The following is a 21,598-nucleotide window of genomic DNA, read 5'->3' as shown; positions in this document are numbered from 1 at the left end:
GAGGCTTCTATCCAGCCCTCTTGCTCCATTGATGCAATTAGTACCATTACTGTGACAATTCCAGGTTGATTATTATTTTTCACTCAGTGGTGAGTTCTACGAGGAGCAGTAAGCAGGTAGGAAGCTAGGAAAATCTGAAAAAAGTCTGTAAAAGCAATGAAATGATTTCCCGAGAAGTGCCAAGATAAGGTTCCCCCACTCCACCTTTCTCATTCTCCCTGTGCAGTGCCTATTTTTGCCTTTGTACAATTAATGCATTCCACACTTCCATGACTGCCCATTTGCCAACAGGAAAGACTGCTGGAGAAAAGTATATATGATGTTTCCCAGGAACTGTACTATCCTGCTTTTCTTGATCCTTATTAATGACTTGGACAAGAATTTGTCACAGGCTTTTGAGAAGTCTAGTATTTCCAATTGACTAGTTTAATCTCCTTTGAGACTTGAAGCTAAATTGTTGACAGTCTATGAAAGCCATGTTTTCACCTGAAAACAATGCTGACTATCTACCAGATACACACACTCTTACCAAGCTGAGCATCAGTTCAGAAACTGTCATCCATAAGACTTTAAGGAAGTGTAAAGGTGATTCACTGAGCACAAATTAATGTGGACAGGTTGAGGTGACACACAAGGTCAAGGAATGAGTTAACTAGAGGGCTGGCACATGCTTTTAACTCTGCAAAAGTAGATTTCAGGGGCCCAGGATACAGGAAGAGGATATCTCTGTGCACCAGTATTTACTGCAGGCTTTACCAAGAGCTTCAAAGGCATGCCAGCTTATTTAATGGAATTCGCTACACGCTTCTGCATGTTGGACTGCTTTCTTGTTCGAATTCATGTTGTTACTTTTAACATCAGAACACTTTTAACATCAGCTTATACATAAGTTCAGGTCCTTATGGAGAAATTATGTTTTACAATCCAATATGTATGCTTAAGTACTTATAGAGGCTTCAGGAGTTAGATTTTCCTGGTTGTGTTGCAATCCCCATTTTGGCCTCAATTCTGGATCAGGGTAATTTTTGACACGGTGAGTTTACAATTAAGAAGCCATATGTGAGAGCCCTATCCAATTGAGGATAGTGGGGGAACCAAGGAAGTGGGGGAACCAGAAGATTTGCTCCTGACAATTATACCTGGGAGCAGTGGATACAATTCCAGCCTTAGGCACCATGGTTTAATTGCCCTCACAAACACCTCATCATTTTACCACTATAAACACAAGTGACCAAACTAACATATTCCAGATGATCATTGGTGTGAGAATGTGAATTTCATATATTCTTTAACAACATTACAAAAAATAAATAGATTACCTGTTCACCATCACATTTCTGTGGGAGCTGACTGTGAAATTTTGCTGTTGTCTTACAAAGTAACTCCACCTCAACATACTCTACATTGTCTGTAAAGCACTTTGAGACATTCAAAGGTCACAAAAGGCACCATATAAATGCAAATCAATCTTTCTTTCACAACATATTGCCATGCTTTGTATTAAACTGTTCAATCAATCATGGAGCATCTGGTGACTACAGAGCTGTTGGTTGCTAACCATTTCTCATCCATATTTCACTACCAGCCCTGTCCCCCCCATTTCCACCCACTGAATATGGGCTACAGGTAACAAACACATTTTTGAGGCTTATTTTGGAGCCATGCAGGCCTTGGGCTTTTGAACCTCCCCTGCCTGGGAGGAGCAGGAAGATTAGATAGATGGAGTATTGTCATAAGTCAGTAATTCCCTTGGCTCCACTATCAAGTAAATGAGTTGACTTTCTCTCCTCGTTCTTCAGCCTTTACATTGTTGGCCAAACCATCCTCCTCCAATCCCTCATCACAGTTATTCAGCTAAGTGGGCAGCTCTCACCTGATTCCATTTTTAGCTCTTTATTCACAACCGGAGAATCACTTACAATGGTGTCTCTTCCTGCTCCAGCACCAATACACGCAGTGTTTCCCAAGTTTCTATCCTTGGCCTTTCCTATTTCTTATCCACAAGCTACCCCATTGGCAATATCATATGAAGTCATAGCATTAGTTTCCAAACATATTCTGACAACACCCAGCACCTTATTATTACTGCTCTCGTGTTCATCCGGCAGTGGGGATGCTTCAGCTGCAAGCAATAAAAGCAATAACTTCACAAAGTAAATCAAAGAGAAAGGTTTCATAAAGACACTTCCTTACACTGCCACCATGATGACAAGTCACAAATGCTCCCCATGATCCTCATCTGCTGTCTAATCATTCCAGGTCAGCTGACCACCACATCATTTTGCCATTGGTTACATTGTCTACTGGATCAGCTAGTCAGCTGACCCTCACAGCATGTTACCATTGATTACATTATAACAGATTCCAATGTTATCATTGGTTACATGATAACATCTCGGCTGCTCCAGTGTTGCTAACTCATCAGGCTGTGTTGCATATCCAACATCTATTACTGGATAAGCAGAAATTTACTCCGATTAAATATTGGGAAGACTTGAAGTCATTGTTTGCAGTCCCCCTTCAAATTCCACTGTCCAGCTGTTAATGCCATTCCTTGCCCTATCTATGTTTCAGATTAAACAAGTCTGTTGCAACCTTAGTGCCACATTTAATCTCAATTTATAACCTTGTCTACTTCTCCCTCTAACATCAGTCAACTTCACTCCTGCCTCCGCTTATCTGCTGCTGAAACCATCTTTTGTGCCATTGTTTCCTCTAAAGTTGACCATTCCAATGCGTTTCTGGCTGGTCTCCCACATTCTACCCTCCTCAAACTTGAGATCATCCAAATTTCTGCTGCCCATGTGTTAACTCACACCAAGTCCCATTCTCCTATCATCCCAGTGTCTTGGGACACATTGTTGACTTACAATATCTCCCAAGAAGCAACACCTTGAATTTAAAATTCTCAGCCTTGTTTTCAAATCCCTCCATGTCCTAGCTCTTTTTATCTTTAATATCGCTTTACCTCACATATCTCCAAGTTATATTTTCTCCTCTTATTCTGGCCTCTTGAGCATCTCCAATTTGCATGATTCCACCCATGATTCCAGCAGATCTGAAATTCTCTCGCCCCACCTCTCCAACAACCTACCATATTTTCCTCCTTTGAGGAATTCTTTAAAATCTACCTCTTTGACCAAACTTTTGGTCACCTGAACTAATGGACAAATCTTGCAGTCGGGTACTGGCTGTCAGCCGGAAGCTGACAAAAGCCCCGCATTGCCTCTTTTCAGGAAGACCTGCTGTATCTTCTGCCACTTGGGCACTTGACAGGCCAGTGACAGGTCTCCTCCCAAGACCAAGGATTCCAGAGCAGAATAGCTTTCTGCTAGAAAGCTGGCAGCTCTTCTTTACTCAGCTGTGCCAAAGGAAGAGATTGTGGTTACTGCTGGTACAACACTCACTCAAAGCCATGCACCAAGAAAGGATCCAGTACAAAGGTGAGTAATGATAAGATGTGGATGACAGTAAGGCGGAGTGTGGAGTTAGCAGCAAAGGCAGAAGGGGTGACTTTCACCATTTCCCTCTCTGCCTCCTTTCCAATGCTGGGTCTCTTGATCAAGGAGTACCTTTGAACACGGAACACCCTACCCCCATCAAGGAGCCCGCAAACCTTAATACCTTCCTGCCACAAACTTAATCTAAGTTGAAGGCAGAAAGGTGGCACGGTCCCTATCCATCACCCTCCCACCCAATTAAATGCCACCCAATTAAATGTTCCCTGGTACTAAAGCCAACAAGGGGGAGAGCACGGGCCACTCAATGTCTCCTTATGCGGCTCAATGTTATGTTTTGTTTTCTAATGCTCCTGTGAAGTCATTGGGATGTTTTATTCCATTAAAGATTCTACAGAAATCTGAGTAGTGGCTATTATTATTTTTGTTCCATATCCTATATACATCACTAACGTTACACAATTCCACTTGTACAACACCTATCTCTGCTGTTAATTCAGTCTCATTGACTAATCTCCTCCTTACTGTTTAAACATCTCCACCCTGCAGATGCATTTCTGCAATTCAAACCCACATCCATCTAATCCTGACTGCTCACCTTTAAACTGACTGGCATCCATTGGTTCAAATGCACAAGTTAAAAACTTCAGATAGAATTCCTTTTCTGACCTCTCCCAGACTTGCTCATCCAAAAGATATTTAAGGAACCAGCTGTGACTCAGTTGATAAAAGTCTCATCTTTCAGTTAGAAGGTTGTGTCACGCCAGAACATTTACACTGAAAACCAGGCTGACAGTCCAGTCTGGTACTGAAGAATGTGGCACTGTTGGAGGTGCTGTCTTTGGATGAGTTGTTAAACCAAATCGCCCATTTACCCTAATGTGGGGCGGGGGGGGGTGCTGTAAGATCCCTTGGTACATTTCAAAGAGCAGGGGGTTTTTTTATTTGTGGGACATGGGCTTTGCTAGCTCGCCAACAGTTATTGTCCATCTCTAGTTGCCCGAGAGCAGTTGACAGTCAACCACATTGTGTGGCTCTGGAGTCAGATGTAAGCCAGACCAGGTAAGGACAGCAGATTTCCTTTCCTAAAGGACAAGAAAAACAGATGGGTTTTTCTGACATTAAACATTGGTTTCATGATCAACAGTGGATTCTTAATTCCATTTTTTAAATTCAAATTCCATCATCTGCCATTATTGAAAGGATCTGATTGCACTGGAGGAGATGCAGAACGCTGCCTGGAATGGGACACTTAAGTTATGAAGAGAGGTGGCATAGGCTTGGGTTGTTTTCATTGGAGCAGAGAAGACTGAGGGGTGACTTGATTGAAGTGTACAAGATTATGAGGGACATGGACAGAGTGCGTAAGGAGCAGCTGTTCCTCGTAGGTAAAAGGTCAGTTCAAGAGGAGGGACAGGAGGTTTAGGAGGCCTGTGAGGAAAAATGTCTTTACTCAGGATGATGACAGTCTGGAATGTGCTGCCTGGGAGGGTAGTAGAGGCAGGTTGCCTCACATCCTTTAAAAAGTACCTGGATGAGCACTTGGCGCATCATATAAAGAAAGGAAGGATAGACTATGAAGCTAAACTAGCGCTAAATATAAAAAAGGATAGTAAGACTTTTTATAAATATATAAAGAGGAGGAGGCTGGCTAGGGTGAATGTTGGACCCTTAGAGGATGAGGGGGGAATTTAGTGGTGGGGGATGAGGAAATGGCTGAGGCCTTAAATAAGTTTTTTGCTTCGGTCTTCATGGAGGAGGATGCGAATAGTTTGCCGGGTATTAAAGATAGAAGGATGGTAGGAGTGGAGGGCCTGAATGCGATCACTGTCACTAGAGAGGCGGTGCTCGACAGACTAGTGGGACTGATGGTGGACAAGTCCCCAGGACCGGATGGAATGCATCCTAGGGTTCTGAAGGAAATGGCAGAGGTGATAGTGGATGCCTTAGTGATTATTTTCCAAACCTCGCTGGATTCCGGGGAAGTGCCGGAGGATTGGAAAATGGCTAATGTTACGCCACTGTTTAAAAAGGGTAGCAGGCAAAAGGCAGGGAATTATAGGCCGGTTAGTTTAATGTCTGTTGTAGGAAAAGTGCTTGAATCCGTCATCAAAGAAGAAATAGCGAGGCATCTTGAGAAGAATTGTTTGATAGAGCAGACGCAGCATGGATTCGTTACGGGGAAGTCGTGTCTGACGAATTTATTGGAATTCTATGAAGATGTGTCTAGTGCGGTGGATAGAGGGGAACCGGTGGATGTGGTGTTTCTCGATTTTCAGAAGGCGTTTGATAAGGTGTCGCACAAAAGGCTGTTACAGAAGGTTAGGGGGCATGGAGTTGGGGGTAAGGTGTTAGTGTGGATAGAGGATTGGCTGTCAAATAGGAGGCAGAGAGTAGGTGTCAATGGGTGCTATTTGGATTGGCGGTTGGTGACTAGTGGAGTGCCCCAGGGATCGGTGCTGGGGCCTCAGCTATTTACCAATTATGTAGATGATCTGGAGGAGGGAGCTGAGTGTAGGGTGTCGAAATTTGCTGATGGCACAAAGATAAGTGGAGAAGCAAATTGCATGGAGGGTGTGGAAAGTCTGCAGAGGGATCTAGATAGGCTGAGCAAGTGGGCAAGGACCTGGCAGATGGAATACAATGTTGGCAAGTGTGAGGTTATCCACTTTGGCAGGAATAATAGTAGGAGGGATTACTATTTAAAGGGCGAAAAGCTGCAGCATGCTACGGTGCAGAGGGACCTGGGGGTCCTTGTGCACGAGTCGCAAAAACCCAGTCTGCAGGTGCAGCAGGTGATCAGGAAGCCAAATGGGATGCTGGCCTTCATAGCGAGGGGGATTGAATATAAAAGTAGGGGGGTCTCGAAGGGCTAGATGGCCTACTCCTGCTCCTATTTCTTATGTTCTTATGTTCTTATAACATCCAGGGCGATGGGCCAAGTGCTGGCAAATGGGAATAAGTGGGAGTTCAGGTGTTTCTAATGTGTCAATGGGCTAAAGGGTCACTTCTGCTCTGTATGATTCTATGATTTGAACCCAGGTCCTCAGAATATTAGCTGAATTTCTGCATTAATAGCCTACTAATGATATCATTAGGCCATCGCCTCACCAATTTTTATTTTTCGATCATCACAAAAACAGATTTCTGGTCAATATTGTGTTGCTATTTGTTGTGCAAATTGGCTGCCACATTTCCTACAGTGACTTTATTTCAAAAGAATTTCATTGGTTATAAGTGCTTTGAGGCATCCTGTGATAATGAAAGGTGCTACACAAATGCAAGTCTTTTCCTCCTGTTTCAATCATCTGTTGCAGTGCATACGCCTCAATCCTGCAGTTCTGGCTTCTCTTCCCTCCGTCCTTCCCTCCACTACAATGCTGATGGGAGGGAAGTCCAGAGATCGAGGATGGCTGTTATTAGGTTCAGCGTGTTGCCATTGCGGTGTGGATTTCAGTGATCACATTGGCTTGCAGGATCTTACATCAGTCCAGTAATCTGTACTCAAGCAGATTATTAGGATTGCTAAAGCTCGCTCTGGGGGAGTTAATATAGAACATAGAACATTACAGCACAGTACAGGCCCTTCGACCCTCGATGTTGCGCCAGCCTGTGAAACCAATCTAATGACCCTCTAACCTAAACTATTCCAATGTTATCCATATGTCTATCCACTGACCATTTGAATGCCCTTAAAGTTGACAAGTCCACAACTGCTGCAGGCAGGGCATTCCACGCCCTTATCACCCTCTGAGTAAAGAACCTACCTCTGACATCCGTCCTATATTTATCATCCTTCAATTTAAAGCTATGTCCCCTTGTGTTAGCCATCACCATCCGAGGAAAAAGGCTTTCACTGTCCACCCTATCTAATCCTCTGATCATCTTGTATGCTCAATTAGGTCACCTCTTAACCTTCTTCTCGCTAACGAAAACAACATCAAGTCCCTCAGCCTTTCCTCATAAGACCTTCCCACCATACCAGGCAACATCCTGATAAATCTCCTCTGCACCCTTTCCAATGCTTCTACATCTTTCTTATAATGCAGCGACCAGAACTGTATGCAATACTCCAAGTGCAGCCGCACCAGAATTTTGTACAGCTGCTCCAAAATTCAATCCCTCTACCAATGAAAGCTAACACACCATACACCTTCTTAACAACCTTATCAACCTGGGTGCCAACTTTCAGGGCTCTATGCACGTGGACACTGAGATCTCTCTGCTTGTCCACACTACCAAGAGTCCTTCCATTAGCCCTATATTCTGTATTCTGTAATCCTGTTACTAAACAATCATAAACCACTTCCTTGTTCAGGATGACAGTATTTGTCCTCCCACTACTGCCACTTCTCTGGTGTTCCTGCTGTTCCCTTTCAACCAGTCTTACAATATCAGGTTAAAGTCCAACAGGTTTATTTGGAATCACAAGCTTTCAGAGCGCTGCTCCTTTATCAGGTGACCTGGCATTGTGAGAGTTCTTTCTGTGCCCACCTCAGTCCAACACCAGCAACTCCACATCCTTTCGATCAGCTGGCCCAACCTGCTGCCATCCAAGCTGAGGTGGAGCAAGCCAACATCGAGCCACCCCAGGACACCCTGAAAGACCATTTGCAAAGTCCTCTAGTACAAGAGAGTAGCTTTCCACCAGTTATGCTGAAAGCAATGGGATAATATTGTGCTGGAGCATCAGAATTGGCAAATGCCTCCAGATGAGAGGCATTAAGAGAATGCACACGAGATTAAGTTATTAGAGAATTCTTTGTGGTGTTTTTAATTTCAGGGTTTTAGCTGAGGGGGCACTATGATTGTCTACAATATAAGGATGGAAAGGCAGGAATTGTGGAGCAGCTGTGATGTGATGCTGAGACTTTAGAACCAGACTCTGATCAGCTGTTTATAGACAATCTGTCCAGAGTGAAGGGATCCTGAATGTTTCCTTTCTCCCCTTCCCCAACTTTGTCTCCCTGAAGTGCCTAGCAATGGACCAGTGGCATGGCCTGCCCCCTCAGAGGTGGCATGGCCTGCCCCCTCAGAGATACCGCTGTCGAGAAAGATGCAGTAAACACCATCAACTTGAAGGCATGTTCTAGTGGGTACTGCAGGGCTTATCCCAAAGCGATCCAGGCACTGGAACCATTGCTTCAGAATGCCAATGGCCTAATCCACAATATTCTTGGTTTTCCCTGTGCGCAAGATGTCCAAGTGTGATCAGGTAGCTGAGGAGTGAGGGTAGCACTTGTCACTCAGCAGACAGCCCCTAGTTTGTCTTGGTGACACAAATATGGCCAGAATGGTGGATATTGCAGGATGAAAGTGCTGTGTGGATAGTGGGAATTCTCTGACATGCTATTCTCACAAAATCCCTACAGAGTAGAAGGAGGCCATTTGGCCCAGGAACCCAGGCCCACTGTAACCCAACATATTTACCCTGCTAATCTCTCTGACACTAAGGGAGTAATTTAGCATGGCCAATTAACCTAACCTGCATATCTTTGGATTGTGATAGGAAACAGGAGCACCTAAAGGAAACCCATACAGGCACAGGGAGAAGGTGCAAACTCCACACCCAAAGCCTGAATTGAACTTTGGGTCTTTGGCACTATGAGGTAGCAGCACTAACCATTTTGCCACTATGCTGCCCATTCTATCAACGATCAGTACTCCTTGTGTTTATGGTACATCTCTCCATTCATAAATTGCTCTAGATGAATTAATTTAATGTGATTGATGGCATCTGCTCCATTGTGAATCTGACTATCTTGGAAAAGTCACATACACGATAAGTGAGTACAACCTTCTGCTAAAGAGAGCCCCCCTCCCCCTCCCTCTGTAATTACTTTGCCTCTCTTTCACCTTCAGTTCATGTCCTTGCTATGCTGTAGGCCAAGAGCGGCTGTGAGAATAGCCCTCAATGGGGAGAGAAGACTTTCTGCTGACAGACCTTCGAACTCCTTGAGGCACCTTAATCAGGTCCAGCACCATTCCCTCTGACAAACTGAATGCAACACTTCCCAAGAAAGGAAAAGTACCTCATCTGAAAACACAACACTCATGCCTTTGAGTAGAGCTCGTGGCAGGAATGGGATTGTGGTCCCAAGTGCTGTTTAAAACAACTGTGTGTTTAAAAAATTATGTTAAAAAGTCTTGTCAGGTCCAAAATGGAGGCTGTTGACATTACGATTGTCCACTCAGCTGATTTTGGCATAGGCATAGCATACCTCTGTGAGCATATATATAACACCACACTGGTCATTCTGGAAGTGACCAGAAACAATTGATTTGTGATTTCCCCAGCGTCTGAACTTCCTCAGCCTCAGCACAAACATCAGGAACATTTATTCCGGAGTCAGATTTTGTGACTGATATTTCTTAGTGGAAGAGCTCAGACAGACATTTTGTTCAAGCAAAAAGATTTTCTAAATTACCTGGGAATCCATGAAATTTAATTTCCAAACTGTGACCCTTGAATGATCCAAGTTACAACTTGTTGAAAATGGAAGGATGATTCCCAACAACAGAGACTCTCTTCACCAATATGACCTCATAACGTTTCCCAGACAGCAAGGCTCCTCAAACAGCAGCCGGATAGACAACCAAATTGTCTATTTTGGGAGACGGGGCAATAAGCATCATGAGATCATTAATGTCCAGCTGAGAAGGTGGATAAGCAAATGTCTCGTTCATCTGTAACAAGGTAGCACTACAATGTGTCGGCCTGGATTATGCGCATAATCACTGGAGTCACAGAATTACACAGCGCAGAAGAGGCCCTTCGGCCCACCAAATCTGCACCAACACATGAAAGGACCTGACCTACCTAATCCTATTTACCAGCACTGGGCCCATAGCCAATGTTATGATGTGCAAGTTCTCATCCGGGTACTTTTTAAAGCATGTGAGGCAACCCACATCTACCACCCTCCTAGACAGCCCATTCCAGACTGTCAACACTGTCTGGGTAAAAAAGTTTTTCCTCACATCCCCCTAAACCTCCTGCCCCAACCCTGAACTTGTGACCCCTTGTGACTGACCCTTCAGCTTAGGGGAACAGCTGCTCCTATTCACTCTGTCCATGTTTCTCATAATCTTGTACACCTCAATTAGGTCACCCCTCAGTCCTCTCTGATCCAAGAAAAAAAAACCAAGTCAATCCAATTCCATGCCATGGGACAGGTAACCTGTATTTATTGTTTGTGGCATAATGCTATTTTTCTAGCTATGTTATTTACCTTAGACTATAGCTAGCCTCAACTTCAGCCATTGTAATGGAAGTAGGCCTATACGCTGTATCCAAAAACCAAAATGATCTGAAATCTGAGAAATAATTGGCCCAACGGTTTGGGATAGAGATATGATATATTCCATAGCAATTTAGACAGAGTTCAACTTAAAATTTTCAATGAATTAGATATTCAACTTTGGTAAGATGTCCAAGTGTTGTAACACTTCATCTTCAGACTTACTGCCATGAAATGTATTCGAAATGAAGTTGTTAAATTCTAACTATTATTTTAAAAATTACACAGTAAATATATTGAAGGATTTAATATTTAAATAAAAAGTTCTGCACGTTGCTTATGTTTTAAGTCGGAATTCCTAAAAGAAGAAAGGAGTTGCTGATTGCTTGTTCAGTCTCTGCCAACAGCTGATCCCTTCCCTTCCCCCCTCCCCTTAATTAAATCCAGATCATATAAGTATTTTCAATTTTGAAAAACCTAATACAAAACAGACTGGGTGGCCACTTGTAAACGTGGCTGCAACTCCAAGGTTTAAAGCAAAATTACAAGACGTTTTTACGGAGTAGCCAGTTATTATAGAGCTGGACTGCAGGAATCAGATCAGGTTTTCTTAACACTGTTGCAACCAAGGGAGTTAGAAAAAGCAATGAATTTCATAACAGCTTCCTAAAACTTCATAGTGGGAAAGGATCAAGCCTTGCAATTGCTTAAATGCCTTTTAAATGGTCAATTTGTTTGCCAATCATCATTTTCTAATCAAATCAAGCTCCTCGGTGTGCCCGGTTGCTAACGAATGGGAGTAATGCCTCAACTGGGCCTGGGGACAATTTTAAAGCCGAACCTTTCTCCTCTCTTACTTCCACCAGTGATTACCATGAATACCGCGTACGCTAACCCAATCCTGATTGTCTTTATCTTGGTTTGCACTGCCCTGCCAGCTGAAGATATCACATGTGTACGGTGCACAGAACTGACAAATACAAACAACTGAAGACTGAAATGGAGACACAAAGCAAGAAGTTAGAGAAAAAAGGAAAGCAGCAATAACAAAATCTGCTGGGAGACAGCAAAAGAAGAAAAGAGAGAGACAAGGGGAAACATTGAAAAATAGTAACCAGGACCTCCCAATGGTGTGAATGAAGATTATGTTTGCTATTGGATTTTGCTTCACAGCTTTGGTAGGCATGTTTACTTCCATATTTGATGGAAGAGTGGGAGCTAAATTCCCATTTGTCCCTTTTTCGTACATCCAGGAATTGTACCACCAAAACCTTCTTGGTGAAGGTTACACTGATTGTTCTTTTATTTTCTTCTAGTTTTTATGTGTAATGTATTTTTGACAGAATATTCACAAACCACTGGGTCTGGCTTCTTCCAATGAACCTACCAAACAGGCTGGAGGATCCAAGGACCTCCACCTCAAGCAAGCAAATTTTATGATGTAACTATTGTGTGGTATTCCACATTATATCTACCTACTGTATGTGGCAGTATAATTTGTACTTTTCACAGTTAAAAAGGCAGTTTGAACTTTGTATCTAGCAGGGATGGAAGGATTGAAACCTCTCATATGAAACTATTTTTGTAGCATTTATGAGTTTAATTTATTTTGTTCGGCTTCTAAGTTCTCTTTATTATGTTATAAATCAACCAGTTCTGAAAAAATATTCTTTCATTAATTCTGTTTTTGATCTCACACACTATCTTGGGTCAAATGGGCCTCAAGCAGGGTCACTTTGCACATTCTACTCATTGGGAAATGAGTTACTTGGATTTATTTTATTTACCTTCTTCGTTGAAAGAAAATGCCCTGCCCACAGAACAACAAAAACTTGTGAACTGATCTTCCAAGGATCATCTACAGTGAATCTGCTTTCTAACATTTTGTCATTCAGAACGTATCGTATCACAACACTGTGGTAACACAAAGGTGTTTCTGCTCTGCTTCTGATTGTTCTTAATCCAATCCCTGAGTGGTTGCACAATATCAATAAACAGCACAAGGAAATATAAATGCGCTGCTCAAGACCAGGAAATGCCAACGGCCTGTAGCAGGAGTCACGACCGGCGTCCAACCAATTGCGACTTTCCCAGACCATTCTTATAACATAATCAACCTTGTGCTAGAAATCAGCGCAAGGCCAATTACAATATGGAAATCTCAATTTCCAGCTCACTAGAGTGCCCGGGACATTATTGGCTAGGCTCACTAATATTTCCCCCATCCCTGCCAGGAAAGATTCTCACCAGTGGGGGTTAAAACTGGACCCGGTCAATGAGACCATAAGACCATAAGCTACTGGAGAAGAATTAGGTCATTCAGCCCATCTAGTCTGCTCCACCATTCAATCATGGCTGATATCATTCTCATTCTCATTCTCCTGCCCTCTCCCCATAACCCCTGATCCCCTTATTAATCATGAATTTACCTATCTCTGTCTTAAAGACATTCAATGACCTAACCTACACACCCCTCTGCAGCAGATTTCCACAGATTCACCATCTCTGGCTGATGAAATTCCTCCTCATCTCAGTTTTAAAGGAGTGTCCCTTCCCTCTTAGATTGTGCCTTAGCTTTAGTTTCTCCCGCTAGTGGAACCATTCTCTCCATGTCCATTCTATCCAGGCCTTTCAGTATTCTATAAGTTTCAATTAGAACCCCCCCCCATCCCTCTAAACTCCACTGAGTCTAGACCCAGATTCCTTTCATTCCTGAGATCATTCCTGTGAACCTCCTCTGGACCACCTCCAAGACCAGCACATCCTTTCCTTAGGTATGGCACCCAAAATTGCTCACAATGTTCCAAGTGGCGTCTGAACAGAGCATTATACAGCCTCAACTGTACATCTCTGCTCTTGTATTCTAGCTCCCTGGAAACGACAGGGACAGAGGCCATTGAGGTCAACCCGGGAGATCAGAGGTGGGGGAGGCAGTGATATAGGGAAGCCATCGATTGGGAAGCCAGCAATGGAGGGGAGGTAGGAGGTGTGGGGGGGCGGGGTGCAGTGCGCACGTGCTGATCTCCTTTCTGGCAGATCAGCGCATGTGCAGTGGCCCACTCAGCAGTATGGTGCTGACCACTCAGGCAGGATTAGGCCCTGCTCCCCCCTTACTGGTGTGAATTTCCTAGCAGACTCTGTGTTGCACAAAGTACTGCAAATTCATTGAATTAAGTATCTCAAAAAACAGGTGGGAAAATCTCCTGTTTCCCCACTCATTGGGCACTTAGTTTCTGGGGGAAATATGCCCCCATGATATCCAAATATTGGGACACTTCCATTGGAATGATAGAGATTACAGAGTGATATGATACAAGTGTTCAAAATTATGGAACAGTGAGACAGGATAGGTAGAATCTGACTGTTGCAGTCAATGGAGGATCAAGAACCAGGGTTCAGAGATACAATGACTAAATTTAAGAAACTTAGAACAGAGGACAAGATAAATATCTTCACACATAGCTGACACTGAGGAATTCATGTCCTGGTTAGGGCTGAGGAAGAAACTTTGTTAACAACCAGGATTAATTATATAGGTGGATGAAGGAAATGTAAGGATATGATGTTGGAAATGCGATTAGAACTATTTGCTTACGCGCAAGGTAATAACAACATAGACTGGTTGGGCCAAATGACCCGTTTTGCTGGTGTACATACAGAGAGCTAGATTTTTATCACATTCTTTCAATGTGTAATCCAGAGTAAAATATAACTTTGACAGGAGCGTAAGACAGGCAGTTTATCATGTTTAATTCACCTAACCTACACACCTTTGGACTATGGGAGGAAGCCGGAGCACCTGAAGGAAACGCACGCAGACAGTCAAGAGGACTGTGAATATGCTAACTCCACACAGACAGTCACCCAAGGCTGGAAGCAAACCCAGGTCCCTGGTGCTGTGAGGCAGCAGTGCTAACCCCTGTTTTGCCCTGCTGCCTGAAATCCTGGCCTTGCTGCCAGATAGTCCAGATATGAAGCCCAAACAATGGGAGACTCCATTCTTCAACATTGCTGTTCATTGGATTCAGGTAGGGAATCTGATTCTAGTGTGGAGGCCCTCACCCAAAATTGGGTGGGTTTGCTTGGGATTATGATTTGGAATTGGTGAGGCTTTGCACCTCATCCAGATGCTACCTTCTTTCTCTTGGGCAAGCGTTTCATTCTCTGGCCTTCACATGGAAAGAGAGATCTGGGTCCCTGATATGTTTTCCTCCTGTCCACCCTACTTTTTGCTACTCCCTGGAGTTAGCATTGTGGAGGAGGCGCCAGGCTTAGGAAATGGTAGCTATAGTCATAGATTACCCAGTGAGGAAAAGGGCAATGTAAAATCCTTCTAGCACTCCAATCCTCTCCCCACTGATCGAGGCTGAAGCCGAGCATGATGTCAACGCGGCCAAGTGTAGGACATTTCTGTTCTTGTAACACCTGAAGTAGTCCTATCATGGCAATGACTGGCCCCTGCTTGATGGCAGGAATCTCACTGGAATCTTGCATTCCAAATGACAACCAACCCAGAATCCTGGGTCAGGATCTGACAGTATCAGAATGATAGGGACGATTCCTGCCCTCCTAGAATCCCCTCCCTGGGAGGATAATGCATCATTGTGAAGTGAAAGCCATTTCACACTAATACAAAAAAAGCAGCAGCATAACTGTATCCAAAATGTCAGAATTAGTTCCATATTTCAACATTAAACTGTTTGATCGAACACAAAGTGAGAAAGCAGCAAATGAAATAAAACACAGACTGAAGTAAAATCTAGAAACATCTGAGAAACAGAAGATAAAATCTAGCAGAGTAAAGAAACTATCCTGTTAGAATAAGGCTGAGACAAAACAGCCCCCACAAATCCATGGGTAAGCTGGAAAAACACTAACATTCTCTTCCGGCTTGTCTTGAGAACTGTTGAGGCAGCTGTACTGGGGGAGGGAAGCCAAGTCTCCTTCAATACCTCAGGCTTGATATTACTGGCGCAGAGGAAGAAGGCAACTTTTTTCCGACTGCTAAGTTAGTGAAGTGAGTTAAGGTAACTACCGCTGTAAAATTGTCAGTACATCTGTTTCTCACTTCAAAATTTAGGATCAGTTAATTGGATAATATACCCAATGCATTTCTGAAGCACTTCTCAATTTTTTTTATTTCTGGAAGAGCTAATTTTCCAATGATTTAATATACCAATAATAGCTGTTCACTGGGCACGAACAAGAGAATACAGGAAAAGACCCATGATGCCAGGTCCCCACCATGGCCCAAAAATTTCCAGTGCCTTCCTTGAGAAAAGATGCCAGCTGTTTAAATCTGTAATTGGTGTGACCAGAGCAGTCAGTTAAGTGATGAGTGGGATAGTGGGTGGGTGGGGGTGAGGTGGGGGGTGGGGGGGGGGTGGCTAGCCTATGCTTCATTTCCCTGTTCAATCACCAACTGGCCGCCTACTTGGAGGGATGCCCAGATGAAGCAGGCCTGACTGCTAAAGCCCAATAAAGCCTCACCGATCCTCCTCCGATCAGATAGCTGCAAAGCAGAGGCCGACTGGAAAGTTAATTTTCTCCTTTACAGGGACCTGGGCCAAGGATTGGCTGTGTGCCTTCTACCATTTTTTACACAGCAGTTACATAGCCCAAGCCACGACAGACGTTGTTACCACTGTGGGACAAACAGGCCTGTAACAACAGCCAGCTTTTCTTGCACCCACACACCGCCTTCCCCCAATCACTACCCCACCCCACCCCCACTGCCCCTGCACCTTTTGCAGGTTCTCAACCTAAAAGTAAATGGGTCTGGGCTGGTACTGTAACTGGACCATGGGAACAAGCTCAGTGCTGCATGACCAGTGCATGCCCAAGCAAAGAGATCTGTGTACTCCTCTGTCGATTGTTGACAAATTTCTCAGTATGTCCTTCAATGGGTATTGAGGTCCTAATTTACATATTTGAATGTGCAATCTATATACAAGTAATTTCAACCATAATTTGGCAGGAGCTCGATTTACACGTGAATTTGGGATTTCTATCTGTCACCAAAGGAGCCTATCCTGCAATGTTCCCTGCTGAGTTCACAACAACCGAACTAGCAATATTGTCTGAAACTCTGGCGTGGGATTGGCCAACGGTCCTTATTGCCACAACTTGATGTGCTTTGTGATAAATGCTGTCCTGATATAACAGGTGAGCAAGTTCACTGGAATTTCAGAATGGAGTTCCTGGCCCTGAAAATCCATTCTCTTGGTGTTCAGTTGTAACTCCAATAGGGGACCAGCAGTACCTCTGTGAACACATAACTAATTTCCACTTATTTATACTATTTGCTGTATGGGATTTTGCCAGTCTCTCACTGGGGACCAGTTGAACGAGAACAGAATTTCAAGACTCCTTTGTCTAAAGTTGAAGTTGAAGTTGAATGTGAGAAGCAATATCTTACATCATCTACCCTTAATGCGTATCTCTTGGTACTGCTTAGAAAGTGTAACTCCTTAGTCCCAGCATTTTAATACAAATTATTAGGATTTTTGCTTTGAGAAATAGTCAAAAATCCCAAATCTAGACCAAGGTAAATTGATCCTGGTAAACGAAAGAAAGAGTTTGGATGGAAAAAAGATCAGGCGGAGTATAAAATGGGGCTACAGTTTGCTGTCATCAGTTTTGTGCTACACGATCAGGACAGAGAGTGGGAGGAACTTTCTTTCACAACTTGCAGCCAACTCATAATACGTGGCTCCCATTGTATTTGAATGTGCAGCTAAAATTGCAGTTACATTCAAGAATTGGCTTCAATGTTGGTTGAGTTGGCATATTTGTACTTATCCCAAGCACAGCAATTGGTGTTTCAGTTATTTTAAATGTTATGTTAATGATCCCAGTGTGGGATAAAGTAAGCAATAATTTGGAAATACCAGTCACAGGCAGAAAATAAAGGCGGGGGGGGCGGGGGCAAGGGTGTGATAGTTGGGGGAGGGGTAACCACGCCAGATGCTCAAGACTGATGCTGAAGAAGTGTATAAACGATTTTTCCCCAGGGTTTCCACACAGACGTGACTGATGAAGATTGACAGGCAGTGATAACTGGACGTTGCAAACTGCTGCTTACAAATATTACATCGGCAAATTTTCTTCTAGAATCTCAGCCTGTGAACATGGCTGGTCAAATGCATTACTATCAAGTGAATGCTTTTGGTGGAAACTTTTTTAAAAAAGTAATGGTCCAGTTGCTATTTTGAGTCAAAACTTCGGTGGTTTCCATAGAAAACAACTGCCACGAATGCACTGAATTTATCTCTACATTTAGTAACATGAGCTCAGTCTCACTGCGTGTGAAATGCAGATTCTGGCATATGGAACTGATTACCAGTGTCAGGCCAACCTGCAATTCTCCTAAACTGTTTCTGCTGTGCTGCGAGTGAGCTATTTGCAGCGTCAATGCACCCTTTCTGAAACAGAAGGGAACATGCATCATATTAATATTCAAATTGAGTTTTGGCAATGTGAATGATTTTGAATTACAGATGCTGAAAATAAAGTAGTGCTTTCAAAACATGCCCTCCTCCCCCTCTAACCTATTCCAGATTACCAGACCAGGAGAGAAATGTTCCTGGTCCAAAGCAATTCCTCTTGTAGTTTTCAAACATCGTTCACCATTTCCATTTCTTTGTATACCCCATGTTGTTATTAGCAAAGCACATAAATTAATTCTCCCAACCAGTTGCACTGTTTGAGTAGTGCAGCAGGCCAGGAGACATCAGCATGGGGCCTGTAGTGAAGTTTACAATTGGCATCCAGCTGGTTGCCAGTCTTCCTGGTCCTTTTCTTCCGCGTAGTCAGCCCTGTGTCAGAAATCAGCACAGGCTGATTAGCATATTGAAATTGACATTTCCATATGATTAGTGGGCACAGGGCAGTATTTGCCAGGTTCACTAATGTCTCCCCTTCCCCCACCAGGAGAGGTTCCAATCAGCAGGATTTGCAAATGCTCCCCACCGTTAGGGACCAGGAATGCTCACCCTGCCAGTGGGGACAGAGATCATTGAGCTCCCCCCACACTGGGAGATGCCCCCTGGGCAGTGCCAGCCTGGCACCCTGGCACTGCCCAAGGGGCATCCGCGTTCTGTCTACTGGGCACTGCCAAGTGACAGGGCCTACTGGAGGTGCGATTGACTGTGGTGTGAGGGGACCCATGATAACTCTGCAATAGGATCAGTCAGGGAGGGAGTGAAGGGGCGATCAGGGCTGCCTATTGGATGGTTGGGAGGGCAGGAGGGGGAAGAGGGAGGTGTCGGTTTTGTCCGCAATCGGGAGGCCAGCGATGGGGGAACCAGTGTGTATGCACCAATCTCTGCATTGATAGATCTGCGCATGTGCAGTGGCCTGCTCAACGCTATGCTGCCAGCCTCTCAGGCGGGATTAGATCCCTCTCCCATTTTCCGGTATGAATCCCTCTGAAGCACTCTGTGATTTGTCAGATGAGTACGTACAAAAAAGGGATGGGAATTCTCCCATTTTCCTGCCTGTTGGGCACTAGGTTTTTTTTGGGAGAATCTCAGCCATTGTTTATGGCACAGGCCAAACAAAAGTTTTTTGTCACTCAGATTATCTTTATTTTGCTCATAACAGATGTTGCATTGTCTTAAATTGATCAATGTTTTTGATGATAGTTGTATTTTTCTTTTATGACAATGCTATGTATGCTTGATTAGAAACGGGAATCATTAAATTAACATCCTACACCTTCAGCTCTGTCGCTCAGACTAAAATTCAGTTGAAACCATTGGCATAGGGTCCAGGTGATTACTACCCAGGGCCTACTCACTGTGCAATGAGAGAGATTGAGAAAGAATGAGGACTCATGATGGCAGACAGGGGGGCAAGGAAGTGGATGAAAAAGACAAACAATTGAAGAGAGAAGGAAGACCAAGGTGAGGGAAACTGGACCCTGACAAAGCTGCACGACATACATACAAACAACAGGGTCTAAGGGATGGCACTTGTATAACTGGAAGGGGATGCACCCAGACTGCAGATTGTGGGCTGGTGTTAGTATGGCATGATGGGGATGGTTCACAAGGATTGCAGTGCTTTGTGAAGGTTACTAGTGTCCATCGATCTCTTTGGAAATGGGAACTATGTCAAGTTTAAGTTCCCGGGTTGGCAGATAGGAGTCAGAGTGCAGACATTCCTGATCTGAAATGGAAAAGAATAATAGGTGACAGGCATTCCAGGGGCTATGTGGACCTCACAATCTGAAGTCAGAGATCGGAGACAGTACAGAAGAGCAGTGGCATGGAGCAGAACAATTATTGGAAGCATGGTGTACCCCAGCCGCTGGGACAGACAAATCCTGTGTGCTCCACAGGAAATAGGCACAGCTTAGTGTGCAGGACCTTCTTACTGTTGATTTTCTTGACCTCTGTACAGGCTACAGAGGGTATGAGGATAGTCACAGGGAATATCTGGAGCCTGCAGATAGGGAATACATAATACAGAGTTGAGGCATGTGAAGGTGGGGGTGGCTGGGAAGGTGGGGGGGGGGGTCGCTTTCAGTGACGGTCGCAAAGCCTCCAGATCGTGGGTGATGGGCTCGGGAGTGGAGTTTGTCGATGTACACCACTGTGTTCCAGTATTAGTGTCCAATGATAACAGGTGGCATCTTTACCTGCACATCATGAGGTTCCAGGTAAATTAGAGGCACCTGGACAGTGAGGCAGGGTGCGTCAAACTCCATCCCGAAATATAGGTGTAGCAGCATCATCTTGACACACAAGTAAAACATCATCTTCCAAGATCAAAAGGAAGATCAGTTCTGTCAAGGAGGAGTATGATGAGGTGTGGGAGGCCCACTAAGCAGGCTCCTTTCTGGAATGCTACAGTGGACAGGGTCAGGTCAACTCTACAGGGCTCAAAACTAGTTGCTCAGGAAGGAAGAGCGAGTCAGATTCCTAATTTTGCACTTTGAAAAGGATAGGCACAACTCAGTACCCTCACATCAAAGTTAAAACTACATTATGGAAGACAAGAATGCAGCCTTTGTCTGATCTGATTGTACTCACATTCCCACCTACCCCTAATAACCTTTCGCCTCTTACTCATCAGGAATCTATCTACCTCTGTCTTAAAAAAACACCCTGCCTCACCACCTTTTGAGGAAGAGACTTCCAAAGACTCACTAACCCCTGAGAGAAAAAAAACAGTACTTCATCTCTGTCTTAAAGGATGACCCCCTTGTGTTTTTCCCACAAGAGGAAACATCCTTGCACATCCACCCTGTCAAGACTTCTCAGGATCTTAGGTATGTGTCAATGAAGTCACCTCTTAATCTTCTAAACACCAGTGGATACAAACCTTGTCAGTCCAACTTTTCCTCATGACGCAATCCTCTCATTCCAGTATTATTCCAGTAAACTTTCTCTGAACTGTTCTCAATGCATTTACATCATTCCTTAAATAAGGTGACCAGTCCTGTACACAGCACTCCTAATGTGGTCTCACCAGTACACTGTAAACTGAACCATTACCTCCCTACTTCTGTATTCAATTATCCTCACAATAAACAACATTCTATCAGCTTTCCTCATTACCTACATACTAATCTTTTGTGATTCATGCATTTGGACACCCAGATGCCACTGAATTTCAGGGCTCTGAAATCCTTTTGAGCAAGAGGTCAGTGATAGGGTGTCTTCTGACCCAACAACATCAGTCGAACCAATACCTGAGATAACCATCGCAGATGTCAGATCGGTTTTCTTGGAAGTTAACCCACATAAGGCTTCTGGCCTGGATGGGGTGCCTGGATGGGCACTCAGATCCTGCATGGACCAGCTAGCAGAGGTACTCGCAGACATCTTTAACCTCTCCTTACTCTAATCTGATGTCCTTACCAGCTTCAAGATGATGACCATCATTCCTGTA

At 44.0% G+C, this 21,598-nt stretch overlaps 1 protein-coding gene and 1 pseudogene across 1 annotated transcript in view; both read left to right on the top strand.

Annotated features, from left to right (window-relative positions):
• col1a2 (collagen, type I, alpha 2) overlaps window positions 1-21,598 on the top strand; it is a 373,471-nt gene that overhangs the window by 158,916 nt on the left and 192,957 nt on the right. The window lies entirely within an intron of this gene.
• LOC145361138 (calcium load-activated calcium channel pseudogene) lies at window positions 11,574-12,306 on the top strand (annotated as a pseudogene).

Source organism: Carcharhinus amblyrhynchos, chromosome 2 (genome assembly GCF_965287045.1).
Source record: "Carcharhinus amblyrhynchos chromosome 2, sCarAmb.v2.hapA, whole genome shotgun sequence".
Taxonomy (NCBI): domain Eukaryota; kingdom Metazoa; phylum Chordata; class Chondrichthyes; order Carcharhiniformes; family Carcharhinidae; genus Carcharhinus; species Carcharhinus amblyrhynchos.
The sequence above is the reverse complement of the archived record's forward strand: the minus strand, read 5'-3'. Positions and strand labels throughout refer to the sequence as shown.